Below are 14,644 nucleotides of genomic sequence, written 5' to 3' on the forward strand. Positions count from 1 at the left end.
CTTGAGTACATGCCTTGTTTTAGAGGAGAAACCCCTTTTTTGTTTCATTGCTTCTGCCGCCACAGCAACAAACTGGTAAGTAGCAACAGCTGGAAGTGTGTTGCAGCACCCAACGGGTTTCTTCAATGGCTCATTGATCTCCAGAAATTTTCCTCCACTAGGCTTGGAGCCGCTAACTTCAAACAATGTTATGAGAAGATGGTGATAAGTTGATACATGCATGAATTTGTTGGGTGGTCAATCAGCTGACATTATCCCATCTTACTTCAGGTAAGTGAAATAAATCTTGTGGGCCCAGTAGTTAAACTGCAGTACTGTAGCCAAGACTCTGCTCACAACCCGGGTTCAATCCCACATAGCAAGCTCAAGGTTCACTCCAAGGCCAGTATATTGAGTACATAGCTCACTGGGGGCAATGTGTAGTCTGCATAATTACATTGTAAACTGCCCAGAGAGTGTTTTAAGTGCTAGGGGCTTGGCTTGCCTTTACTCAACTTCATATTATATCATGGCTTGGAAATGACATTATACTCATTGGCAGCTCATGACCCTGTAGATAGGGAAATCCCCAGGGTTTCTGGACACAATCTAAACCAAGATGGATTTAACACTGAAAAAAAGCAGGTAAAAACATTATAAACATAATATGTATATTTGAAAGACCTTAGATCTGAGCTTCCTGGTAGCTCAGACTTCCCAAACTCAGTCTAATGTGCCACCGCACCTTGGCCTTGGAGATTAACTCTGTGTTCCCTTTATCGTAGCAAGCACAGTTCTTAGAAATCATACCTTAGTGGAGAACTCTTCATGAAAAAATTGTCAGTGAAGGTGAAAGTGACTAAAACAAAGGGGGGGGGGAAGAGATATTTTGACATATGAAGGAGGAAAATCATTCTTAAATGATATATTTAAGCACAGTCCTCTCCTGTGGCCATTAATTCAGTGCCATCAAAATGGGCTAATAGCTTCTGTTTATTATTAGGCAGTTTATCTTGGGAGGAGGTCCTTTTGTCATTTTTTGAAATTGACTACCAAAGCTTCAGAACGAAGTAAATTGCTCTGTGAAGGTATTTCTGTCTCACTTGTGCCAATCAGCTGCCATTTCTAACTGTTCAACTCTGCAGCCCTTTGTCATAACAGTCCATTTATTTCTTGGTATAATGCACGTCTTTTCATATTGATCAACTAACATTATTAATTTTGGCCATTCCATTCAGAGATAATACAGAGATCAATTTTAACCACATGAAAAAAGGAACCTGCTGCTAAAACTTGCTTTGGCTGGAATAATTTGTCTTCTTCTTTTCCTCCTTAAACTACACAGCTTTTACAAACAGGGTTGAAAAGTCACTGTGGCGCAGGGAAACATAAGAGGAAGGAGGCCCTTTTTTGTGTGCTATTAATTCTGTCTTGACAGGTTTGCTGCCACAGCTTTGCCCAACACAGCCATTGACCTGGAGATGATGGGATTTGTCCTAGAATGCTTCTGGAGAGCACCAGGTTTGTGGAGGTTCTAGTACTCCATTTTAGGACACTTCTGGACTATAGTGTTAGTAACGATTGGCGGGTGCACATAGTCAGCAAAACATGCTCCATGTTAAGGGAAAGAGAGTGCTGTTACATTTTCTCCAACAATTTGCAGCCGTTAGAATGATGACAAATTCAAAATCCTAGGACCACACACCAGAAGTAAGCTGTCCATACACCATATACCAATTAAATAATTGTACCAAAAGGACCGTTAATGTCTGGGAAAATGGGGTAGAGCAGAGACCATTGCTTAGTGCAGCAGTAGACAACCTAATGGCCTCCGTGTGCTTTCAGCTATAGTCCAGGAGCTATCCCAAGCTCTGTAATGGTCTGGAAATAGTCCAGCCTCAAATGCTCTAGAACCATTCCAGTCAGAGTCAACAATGCTGTATGAGATGGACTGATGCTCTCATTTAGTATTGTACAATTTCCTATATTCTTGTGAGGGAACAGTATCCTCCACCACACTTGAAGACAACATACAAGATTAGGGGATGGGTGGCAGGCTAGCTAGCCTATGAAACTCTAAAACCTCACTGCCCTTCACTCCTTTTCCAGCATATGCTATCTGTGGCAGATGTCTCACTTTACCTAATGATGGGGCCACCCTTGCATGTGCCATAGCATCAGTGCTAGATTACAACACTGATGTATTCTTGCTTCAGTATGACCCAAACAGGAAGGGTGCACTATGTGTTTCCCAAAATGTGTTGTTCCATAGGAGGGTTACCACTTAACCAAGTCCTTGGTGCCATTACCAGCCCACCTTGCACACCAATTTGTAAATCCATTAAAATTTCAGGCTATGTGCAAGAGGCTATTGCCAGATCTTGAAACTAACGAGTTACAAGTAATGTAGTCACTGGAACAAGTAGCCTTTATATATACACTCATAAAGATGCAATTAAATTATATTTTCAAAGTAATGTAACTAGTGGGAACAAAGTCACTAATGAATTCCATTTTCTAGCTAGTTGTAAACATTACCTGCAAAAGGCAGTATTAACCATTTTTATAAGTGTTTTGACATTACTTTCCAACTTTTTTATTCTGGACTTTTCCTCCCTCCGTCTGCTCAAAAAAAATGTCTCAAATAAATGGTGCAGAAAAGTAATAGAGCACAATGTGTTACATGGTGAGTTGAGTTTGCCACGAGTAAGAACAATGTGTTACTTTGCAAACTCTGTAACAGGAACACATTATTTTTATAATGTAACCCTCCAAACTCTGGCTGCAGCTCTTATAAAAAAAAACTTCTTTGTTGGCCCAAGAAAACTCAATTCTTCTTTTCACAGGGACCACTTTCAGCACTTCTGGCTCCAAGGACAAGAATCTCCCTATCTGAATATCCACACAGTGTGTATTCCACATGGGCATCAGCTGCTAGAACTGTGATCTGATGACATCTCTGGGTGGATTTATTGCATTCTGGTAGCTCCCACTGATAATCACTGATAAAGCCATGGTTGCTGGAAATGAGCTCCAAGGCAGCAGATGCTTCTGAAAAATAAAAGCTGTCTCCTTTCTAGCTGTACTGAAAATATATCGACAGATGAAAGAAGACTAGAAGGAAGGCCAAAAAGAGGAAAGCTAGTGAACTATGTGGCTGGAAGACAGGGGTTGTCTTTGGCTTAGGAATTTGGAGAAAGAAACGGCTTGATCAGAAGGAGGTGATTGCACTGAGAAACATTCTGTATGTGGCCACATTAAACAATCAACAATGTAAGATTAGCATTCCGTAATAAATACACAGATCCTGAAAGATGTTGCTGACTCTGTAGATGTTGCAGAAATGATAGAATCTGAAAAACTGACCTGGAGCAATCTTCATCCATGCAACTATATTTGTTTGGTATTCATTTCAATGCTTTTGCTACATTTCTAGACACACATAAGAATGTATACAAAAAGAGTCATGCTGCATCAGACCAAAATCCCATGTAGTCCAAAGTCTAGCCCTAAATTACTGAAAATTACTGCAAAGCCCACATTCAGGGCATGGGTCCAATAGCATTCTCACATTTATGTTACCCAACAAATGGTGTTCAGAAGCACAGGTCCAATTAGCTTTTTTTTGAGCAGACACAAGGAATCAGAAACCTAGGAGGACACACTTGCTGCTTGGCAATCATGGTGCCTTCATTCAGAACCATTGGCCTAAATCCTGTTGAGTTAAGGGCAACTAAAGCAGCAAGGAGCATTGTGTTAGCTGTCTAGCATGTGCTTGGTTGCCCTCTGGCTGTACAATTAACCATGCAACTTGTTGTGTGCCCAGGTGCAGATGGAAACTGTGAATACTGCTTGTACAATTGTGTAGCCTTTTTTTGTAATAGGATTTTGGTCATTATCTATGTATGTATGTTCTAGTGATGGTGATGAATCATCATCACAAGCTTTTAATACCTCAGCCTACAAGCCAATTCTCAATAACAGCTAAGCAGGCAATAGTTGCAAGAAACTAGGTTTCGAGGTTTGCATGTATATCTTTTTTGAAGATCTTTCATACTCTGCTTCTTCCAGAGTTGGCTCTACCATCATTTTAATGCCTGGAAATATTGTGCATACTTGTATCTTTCAAGCCCAATGGATTTGGGCAATACATAATGGCAGTGTGTGGACTTCTGAAGTTGCTTCTGATGCATCAGTTTAGGGTGTGACTAGATAGCCAAATTGGAGAGGGCTGGATTCTGATGCTACATTTCTCCTACAGTCTTCAAGGCAAAATGTAAACATTACAAACTTCATGCAAAGTTCACCTTTTTTTTTCACTGAAGCTGCTGTATTACATTGGATAGGTAGCTAGATCATAGTATCATAGATCACTGAATCATAGTAGAGTGGGTGGATTACGTTTAGGCAGCCAACATTTCCTCTTATTTTTCCAAACTGTTTATGGCGAAAGGATGGGTAGCCATTTTAGTGAATTTTCAGAAGGGAACTAAAACATGAGAAATAACATGGTAGCCATTTTCCTTCACTGAGAAACTCGCAATGATTGTATCAAAGACTCCAACCATTACCACCACTGAAGTCTAAAGTGCCCAGCTGAAAAAATTTAGGTGAGTTCTAGTTATACTCCTCCTATACACCATATGCTCTACCTCATAAATGAGACTATGAATATGATCAGACAGTGGGGAAAGCACACATATTTCCCTTAAAGTGAGTCTTCTGTCTCTCAGGGAATTGCTCCAACTTGGCCAGAAAAAGTACTAGCCTATAGCTGGAGCACAAAGGTCCATCTGGAAGATAAATTGAGGCCAGGAAGATGTATAAATCTTGATAAGTCATGTAATACTGGGAAATAGATCATACCAGAACACCACACACAGTCCAGTATGATCTATTTCTCCAAGCAACAAATATTATGTTAGAGCTAGAGATGGGGGTATATGTATTTGTATACGAATACATATACCCCCGCACAGGTGGCAATAACAAGGGTCCTCCCTGTCACTCCAGAGCTTGCGATCGGCAAGCCACTCTTCGACCTGGCAGGGAGGCTTGTCATCCCACCTCCTGCCAGGAGTGGCAAGCTGATCGCGAGCTCCAGAGTGATAGAAAGGATTGCGAAGCTGGTGGCAGTGGTGGAATTGTGAGTGGACAGTCTGGCCCCAGGGGGCTGAACCCTCGTTATCACCACCTGTGTGGGGGCATTCATATACGAATACAAATGGCCCCATCTCTAGTCAGAGCACATCCAGACGAGCACATAGCTTGTTTGGATTGCTTTTGGTGTTGTTTGGTTTGAATCGAATATGGTGTACACATGTGTTTTGAGTTAGAATGATCTATCCAACTCCTTTTTTAGAGCTGTCCTGCCCCTTTTTGGCACAAGCCGGAGAATTCCTAATTAGCCTGTTCACAACAAAATAAAGCTCTGGGTGATGTCATCTGAGGTGATATCCTGTGACATGTTTGGTGGGTTGTGGCATTGAAAGGGACAATGGAGAACCTTATCCTGTTTTCATCTACTCTACAATTTACATTTTAAAAATATTTTCCTATTGATTCAGCGCTATTTTAGATAAATGAAATGCACTTGTGGTATTATATGTACAGTGCCAGCCAGATGCATTGCTGTCTCACTATGACACTTACTTTGTTTAACAAAAAACCAAACAAACAAAAAAGGAAAGTCATTATGGCCCGCTGAATGATGGCCATGGAAAAAGGCAGGGAACGGGGCTGGATAGGAAAAGGGACAATCAAAAGAGGGACAAATTGGTCCTGTCTGGACCCTTCTCATAGGAGAAAAAAGTCAGTCTGTGTGAATGAAAGGATCACTCAAGTGAAAGATAAAATACATACATAAAAGGGAAGAACTTTTGAGCAGGAACCAAACTGCTCCAACTTCCCCCATCTTGACATGCCCTTAGTTCCCATCGAAAAGGGCTATACAGTACTACAGTTACAATAGAACTTCCAAGAATTATCACAAACAATTCCTTTAGGGAAGAACAAATAGGAGGCAATTCAAGAATGCAGTGGTTTGAAAGAAACTGTGTCTTGATACTCAGTAGTAGTAAATGAATAAGGAAAAAGACTAGTGGTTATTTCTTGGAACTCCAGTTGGGATGTCAGCTTTTAAACATCCCTCGTGGGTGGCTTATGTATACTTTTGTTGTTCAGTCATCACTCACCCAAACAAATGGGCTGTAGTTTATCTGGTATAAAGGGGTTTGGAAAATTCATAGTCTAGAGATTTACAACCTCCAAACACTCCTTAGCATCCACCTGTAAATGAGGAGGGGGCACCTTGATGCTCATTGGAACTGTGTTGCTTTTCCTGCTTTCAGAAGTATTTAGAAAGCTGGGCAAGAAACGCCTACAAATGGAAGTGTTTGCAAGCTGAATTAACAACTGGGGCTGAGTCTAGACACCTCTTAGAAGGTGACAGCTTCTGGTTGCCATTAATATTTAGCAAATTGAGATGCTGTCATTCTTTATCTATTGCTAAAATTCTCTCTCTTTCCCTCTCTCTCTTTCTCTGGGAAGAAAAAAAAATCACTGGAGCCCCTCCGTCTCATTTTTAACAAGGACCAGCTGAGAAATGAAGGCAAAGCAGCACACAAACCATCTTATGTCTGCCAATTCATTTCCTGGCCCTGAAAAGTGGGGGGTTGAGGGGACCTCTCCAGTTTCCTCTTATTCAGGCCAAACATGGCAAAGCACCAAGGGAATTCTGAATGGAATCAATTGCACTTGTTACTGAGTTTTCTTTATTCTTATATTACCAAGGCCTGAATACTCAGCTGCAAACAATTACAATGAAGAGTTACTGACTAATGGTTTCCAGATTGCTCCATGATGGGGCATTAATTGAAAGGGACAATTTAAGAGCTTAGGCAATGTAAATGCATTTCTTATGCTGTCAAACTGAGAAATTTGGGCATGCAAGCAGCTGAAATGCTCAGAGCTGATAAAGACTTAATAGTAGCCATTTAAATGAACATTTGAAAAAGGGGGTTGCATTTCAGGGATCAAGAATAATTAAAGTAAAATACCAGGTAGGGGTTTTTTATTTATTTATTTATTACTGGAGACAAAATATATAACAGTGATCTAAGGGGCAGGTCTCAAGGAATGTATACTTCAAATGTGTAGTTGAATTTGCTGAAGGGAGTATCCTGAATCAGTAACAATTTGACCCAGTATCTTTTGGCCCAGCCCTAGTCTCACTAAACTGTTGGCAAATTAGCTTCTCAATGTAGTTAATGGGATGTGATTCCAGACTACTTCCTACATTATATTTTCTAGATGCAAGGGACCTTCCAAAACCAATACCCTCAGCAGAATACAAGGACGCTATTGTCTGAATGAATTTTATACATGATTTCTGATCCTTTTACTGACTTGAACTGCAAAGCATAATCTGGAGCACTGCAATGAATAGGTCTGTTGAAAAGCAAGACACATATTAAAATTCACACCCATTGGCACAATAAACATGTGCAAGTATCCAGAGACAAGGAGACATTGTCAGAATGATTCAGTGTTTTGGAGAATGTACATTGCATGCTGAGCATTGGATCCACTTTATACCTGGTTCTACTGTCGCATTGAAATCATGATGTGGCAGCATGTGTGGGGAAGCCCTGCCCTCCAGAAATGCCTATTCTTGAGCCCTTTGTACCGTAAGCACACAGATGTGAAGACTGGTGAGAACAAGAAAAAAGGAAAGGCATTGTTCTTTATATAGACTTCACTTTTTTTCTGTGGGAAAATTGGAAGTTCCAGGAAATGGGTAGGGGGCTCTGATAAAATATTTTCTCTTTTGGAATGAATGAAATGCTTTATAAGACATGGTTGCTCTTACTCAAAATTCCATGAATTGTGTAAAGTGAAAGTTTATATGTAAAACAGCTTACAGAATTAGACTGTGATAATCCTGGTGCATATTTGAGACACATACGATGAATAAATTGAACAGGGTTCCTTTTGTCAGATTAGATTCTCTTTGCAGGGGAAAGGCAGGATAAAAAGAAGACTAATATCCTCTTACTGGTCCTAGTATTGGACACTTCCATACATTACGTAAAGAAATGCATCTTTCTTATTTTATTTTATTTCTTCCAATCAAAGTAGACTCATTGACTCAGTGGGATTTATCTACATGTTGACTTACAATTCAACAACTGATTTAATGAGTCTACTCTGCTGGCATGTGGCTTGCTCAATCTTAGCAAAAAGGAAATGCAACTCATTGGGTGATAAAGATTCTCCACCCCTGTGTTACTAATGAGGTGTCATTATAAGCACTAAAACAGCAGTCTGACTTGCATGAACAAAGAAGTTATGTCAATGCATCCTCCTTCCTGGTGGATTCAAGTCTTTGGACAAACTTTTTAATGTGAATACACGTCATAGCATTTGGGCAGGCATGTGCTGGCCCTCCTATTTAGCTGGGCCATTGCCAATGATGCTCTCTGTCCTGTTTTAATCTGTTTATATTTCTTATAATTTTATTTTTAGGACCTAGCATTTTATTTTCATGGTAAACTATTTTGATTACTATATCTGTAAAGATTCTCAGTCATCAAGATGAGGTTACCTAGAAGCTGAGTCATGGCACCTGGACTTCTTTCTTTTTAGGTCAAAACATTTCACTACTCATCCAAGTAGCTTCTTCAGTCTGAGGAGAGTTGGTAAGAGATCCCTGATATATCCTCCATGTTGGTTTCACTTTCCCCTGGTCTGAATAGGCTCGTTAGAAGGACAAAGAGCATGAGTATGTCTTGATGACCAAACTTGACTTCAAACTGACAAACTGTCAAGATTTGTTCCTTTAAGTGAACAAGGGGTTAAATTTAATATTGTAGGAAGAATGCAAGTCATGCCTGTAATGTCAAGTCAATGGATGACTGATAGCATACAAATGGGACAAGCTTAGGTAATGCTTGTTGACCACATTCAGCTGCCATGTCTGCAGTGATAGGTTGCTCTCACTATTTAAGCAAGTGTGTGAGAACAGCACTTTGCCACTCAGTTGTGAGTCTGGTGGTCATTACTTTACTTCTGTGTATATTATGTTGCTCTGAGATATATATGCCAATGTATAGATTGCATGTATATATGTCTGACTAAGTCTAATATATTTTGCTATATTATTAGAACTCTCTCGGTGCATTTTCTCATGCATCCGCGATTTTGCTCTGCTCTGGATTTGGACCCACACCAACACAAACACACTAAGGCTTATCCATCCAAAAGACTGGACACCTAAACACAACAGGAGCAATATAGTATATGCAGTCCAATGCAAAGAGAAGTGTTCAGAGCTCTACATTGGGGAAACCAAACGGCCACTAAATGGGGGAATGGCCCAGCACAGGACAGGCAATAGCTCAGGACCACAATCAGCAATGTTCCTTCCTTTGAAGGGAAAAAGGGCACTCATTTGATGACCAAGATGTACTCGTTTTGGAACGAGAAGATAGGTGGTTTGAGAGAGCGGTCAAGAACGCCATACATGTGCAGATAGAGAATCCCTCACTCAACAAGGGTGGAGGTCTTAGATACAATCTGTCTCCTGTACACTTGAAGGCTTTCACGGCCGGGATCCAATGATTGTTGCAGGTTTTTTGGGGCTGTTTGGCCGTGTTCTGGAACATGACCAAACAGCCTGAAAAACCTACAACAGCGATCAATCTCATATTTATCGTGCTGCCCTTTCATCCGTCTCCAGAAAGATCAGGACCACACACGCCAGAAAGACCACTGTTAACGATTGTTAACAACCCATGACAATGGAGAAGGGCTGCAGAAGTTGTATTTTCACTGCCCCCCCCCCAATCCTTTGTCCTTCTCCTTCTAAGGAACCTATTCAGACCAGGGGAAAGTGAAACCAATGTGGAGAATATATCAGGGATCTCATACCAACTGTCCTCAGACTGAAGAAACTACTTGGATGAGTAGTGAAATGTTTCAACTCAATAAGAAAGAAGTCCAGTTGCCATGACTGAACTTCCAGATATTTTGAGTATTATGCTTCCAGAAAATCAGTTCATGCATATGAGCACAAACAAACAGGTGAGTATAATAGGCAAGAGTAGTTTTAGTTATAAATCTGTGAAGGATACAACGTCAATAAAATTCTTTAAAATCAGATAGTAAAACATGAGCTACAGCATTATCCAGGAGAAACATAAACACCTGATACAACAAACATATCATCAACTGAACATGGAATCATATATTTAAGGATTGTAGGATACACACGGTTTCTAAAAATCTTGCTATGGTTTAGGTCTGGTGTGTGGCTAATGGGAGATCACTTGGAGCTCCATGAACACTGTCTTGAGTTGTAACAGCAGAAAAGGGCAGGGTCAACATGTAGTATACATTAAGTTGTTCAGCCTTGCAAATATTATTGTCTGTCCAGAGCTCAATTTGTTTACTATGAATAGCATTAACTGGCTTTTCATTTTTGGAATAGTTATTTCTAATGTTCCAGAAAAGATGGAGAGAAGTCTGATTTGGCTGTTGTGACCAGGGCTGGTTTCAGGAAGCATGTAAGTCCCCTGTTATAACAGCTTCACTAGCTGCCAATATGTTTCCAGGCTCAATTCAAAGTGCAGCTTACAACCTATAAAGTCCTACATGGCTTGGGTCCATGCTATTTGAAGGCCCATACCTTCCCATATAAGGTTGGCAGTTCAAATCTGAGCAACAGGGTGAGCTCCCATTGCTTGTCCCAGGTCATGCCAGCCTAGCAGTTCAAAAGCATGCCAATGTGAGTAGATGAATAGGTAACACCTTGGGGGGGGGGGGGAGAACAGCATTCCATGGCTAGTCATGCCGGCCACGTGACCACAGAAAGCGTCTATGGACAAATGCCAGCTCTTGAGCTTACAAACAGGGATGAGCACCAGCCCCTAGAGTTGGACATGATTGGACTTATTGTCAAGGGGAACATTCACCTTTACCTACCTTCCCATATACTCCTTCTTGGCTCCTAAGATCTTCGGGGAGATCCTTATCTCAGTCCTATTGCCCTCATGGGCACGTTTGATGAGAACACAAGAGAGGGTGTCCTCAAGTGCCTGCTCCTAGGTTGTAGAATGCACTCCTTTGGGAAGCTAGTTTGAGTCTCTCCCCATGACAGGTAAAGGCATTTCTTTTTAAACAAGCTCTAAAACTGCATTGGGTAGAAAGTGGACTCTTCTGAGATCTTAGGTATAGTATTTTAGGTGTGTTCCATAGGTCCTTTTAGTGTTTTTAATTATTTTCTTTTATATGGTAGTCGGTCTAATGGTTCTTTAACTGAACAATTTGTTGTGTTTTTAATCTTGTATTTTACAGTGCAACACTACTTCTGGCTGTACCCTCATGGGAAAAGTCTATTATTTGGCTGGCATTGCCCCTCTAGAAGTACATTGAGAGGTGGTAGAAATTTGTTTGTTTGTTTGTTTGTACCCTGCCTTTCTCCTTGAAAAGGACCCAAGGCAATTTACAATGAAAGACAGTATTTAAAGTTGAAAAACAATGAATATATAAAGGTGGTTAACATCGTTAAAAAGAGATATTTAAAAATTATGAACAATGAATAAGGAACCATCTTACATCAATTAACAGGCAATATTAAGATCAATAAGTGTACAAAAAAATAATGAACAAAATAAGGTAATACAGCACCAAACCCCATCCACTTCATGGACACCAACCCCCTAGACTATGGCTACTGTTGAAGAAAGGTTTCTGCATAGATCTCAATCTCTAAATATTAAACCAGAAGAGTCTAGGCTAAACCTATGAAGAACAAAACACTTTGCCTAATGGATGAATGCTGAAGAGTGTCTCCCACCAGGGCAATACTTCAGATTGACAATCTGGAAGTCATATAATAGCCTTCAAAACAAAGTAGGAAGATCAAAAGATGGTCAAGTAAAATTGGGCTATTTGGATGCAAGACAACTTTTCTGTGACTGTGAAGAAATCCAATCAATACAGCACTTATGTGCATGCAATTTATGTCCCACCATGTGTACAAAAAAAAAGATAGCAAATGCTAAGATAACACTATTAAAGTAACCTGCTTCTGGTCAAAAATAGCTTTTTAAAACATGATTGGCTCTTCTTTGGGTTTATGTGAATACGGGTAGGGTTATACTATAAAAATGAATCAGGGGAAGGAATGGGGGATTTAAAATCAGTTTAAAGTCATGTGGTAGTAACATGGTCTTGAAGTTGTTATGTGCATCTTCTTCGGAAAGCTTTAAATCCATTTTTAAATGGTGTTGTATATTGTTCAAGGGGACTACACTAGCTTTTAAAATGGCTGCATTTGAGGTTTTGTCTTGTGCCCATTCACCCTCATGATGACTACCTCTCACAGACATTTGTCGCTGCTTTGTAGTGTTATTTTTAATATTTTTTATTTTTGTAATCTGGCATAGTGCTAATTCAGTATGACAGATAAAAAATAAAACAAAACAGATTTTTTCCAAGTTTTCCCTGCAGCCTCTCTTACACACACACACACAGACAGACAGAGAGAGAGGGAGAGAGAGAGAGAGAGAGAGAGAGAGAGAGAGAGAGAGGTGTGAGGGAGAAAAGGGAAGGAGGGAACAAGGAGCCAAGGCTGACAAGAGAGAAGGCACACCAGCCAGTGTCAATGAGAAATTGACTAGAGAAACTGACAAGATTGGCAGTTTTTCTCTCTCCCTCTGATTGGACTGCAAGATTTTTCTGCAGCCTGAAACCATAATCCTGGCATCCATTACTTGGCAAACCCCACAGACTCAATTTACACCTATAAAGACTTTCACATATGCTGAAACAATTCAAAACAAATCGATTTCACCAGCAATTTAAAATAAACAACCCTCTTTTGGCCACGTATAATACTTCGTTTTCCTACAAAAAAATCCAAACAAACATGTTTCTTGAGCAAAAAAACAAAAAACAAAAACGTGCTTCCCTGTTTGTCATGATTTTAAAAACTGAAACCTGCTAAACCGGATTCAAAAACAGGTTTTTCTTCCCAATATGTAACCGTGCCTTAAGTCAATCCATTACTTTGTGAGTATTGGAAAGAATAGTGGAATCCCATACTTTTTCAACTCAGAAATAAGTCTCATGAAGTTTGATGTGGCATGCTCCCAGCAAAATGGGTATAGGGACTGCCACTTGACTTGGAATAAACTTAACTAAACATGGATTATAAAGCTGATCTGGTATAACTCTATTTGACACTGTATAGAGGTGTTTTTTTTTTTAAGGTTCTGTCTGAGATTTATGTATAAAGAAAGAGGAAAACAAGTTAATTTATTCCATTTAAATCTTTGAGATGGTTTCCTGGATCCTAGAATTTGTATTGTTTATTAGTTTAATTTTACCCGAAGTCCAAATACACTTTGAAATGTAACATATCATTATATAATTTGTAGTTACAAAGCACAGGCACTTGCTCATGATGGTGAGCAGAGCTGTTCAGCCTAATTGGATGGATTCACAACCATTCCTTCACCTCCCTCCCTAAAACAGGAGAAGAAGGAGGAGGAGGAGAAGTTCTGATTAACAGCCAGGATAAACACAGACCAGCAACCTAGGACACTGTCCAATATGAAGCCGGGTCAAGACATAAAACTGCCAACAGCAAAGAACACACCAGCAAAACTGGATACCGATTTTTTTTTTCTTTCGTTGAAATGTCAGAATAATAGCAAAAGAAAAAGAAACTCAGAGACACATGAATCTGATAACCACTTAGGAATGGCTCTGAGATTTTCATCAGGCTCCCACACAGAGGGTTTGGTCATGGGGATGAAGGTGAAGTCAGGCTTGAATCCTTAATAAGATGGTGGTGAAATGAAAGGAAGGCTGGAGAAGGAAAACATGAAGATTCATATCCCAAGAAAGAAAGAAGGGTGGGGAGGGAGGGAGGGAGTCTTTGTTTTGAAAGGAAATTTCGTAACCCCTGTGGTTGAAAGGCTCAGTGTGAGGAGTAGAAATTCTATATTTATCTTCTTAAACTTGCCTTCATCTTTCTTGACAGAATTTTAAAATTCAATGTGTGTTCAGCATATACAGAAGCGAACAAGCAGGACCTATCTGTAATGTTTTGTTGCCTGAAGTAACACATTGCCCCGTCCCTACAGCATGTACAAACTAAAATAGACTGGCAACTGGAACTTACTTCAGTGCGGGCTGCTTCCACCATACCTGAGGTAACAGGCTAGCTTATAAGGTCGACTTTGTGATCCTTATGCAGCTTTGTTCTCTCAATGCTTCTCCTAGCAAACCCCCCCTCCCCGGCATCTTCTGCCTGAAGCAGCTGCCTCCCTCTACCTAGTAGCAGGGCTAGTCCTATTGACAAAAGAGTACATATAAAAAGTCCTTAGTAGTTTCTGCTCTTACAAATCCTTAGCTGCTCTGTCCAAAATGATATCACATAATGGAAAGTTCATGTTTTTCAGTATTAAGCCAAAGAATTACAAAGAATTTTCCCTGAGCTTTAACATTTCCACACATTCTGAATGTGCTCGCAAGACAGTTGCCTTGTTTTTACTGGCATTGGATATTCTTACTTCATTCTTGTGGTTTGGACCGTATGATATTCAGTTTCAACTGATGTTAAGCCAACTGCTTTTTTTAAAAACCCAAGTAATAA

The 14,644-nt window shown here is 40.1% G+C and overlaps 1 long non-coding RNA gene across 1 annotated transcript; it reads left to right on the forward strand.

Moving 5' to 3' along the window:
* Positions 1-854: 854 nt before the first annotated feature.
* Positions 855-13,828, forward strand: LOC144583452 (uncharacterized). Its single transcript, XR_013537216.1, has 2 exons — positions 855-1,500; positions 2,826-13,828. It is a non-coding gene; the product is annotated as an uncharacterized LOC144583452 (long non-coding RNA).
* The last annotated feature ends 816 nt before the right edge of the window (positions 13,829-14,644 follow it).

This window comes from Pogona vitticeps, chromosome 6 (genome assembly GCF_051106095.1).
Source record: "Pogona vitticeps strain Pit_001003342236 chromosome 6, PviZW2.1, whole genome shotgun sequence".
NCBI lineage: Eukaryota > Metazoa > Chordata > Lepidosauria > Squamata > Agamidae > Pogona > Pogona vitticeps.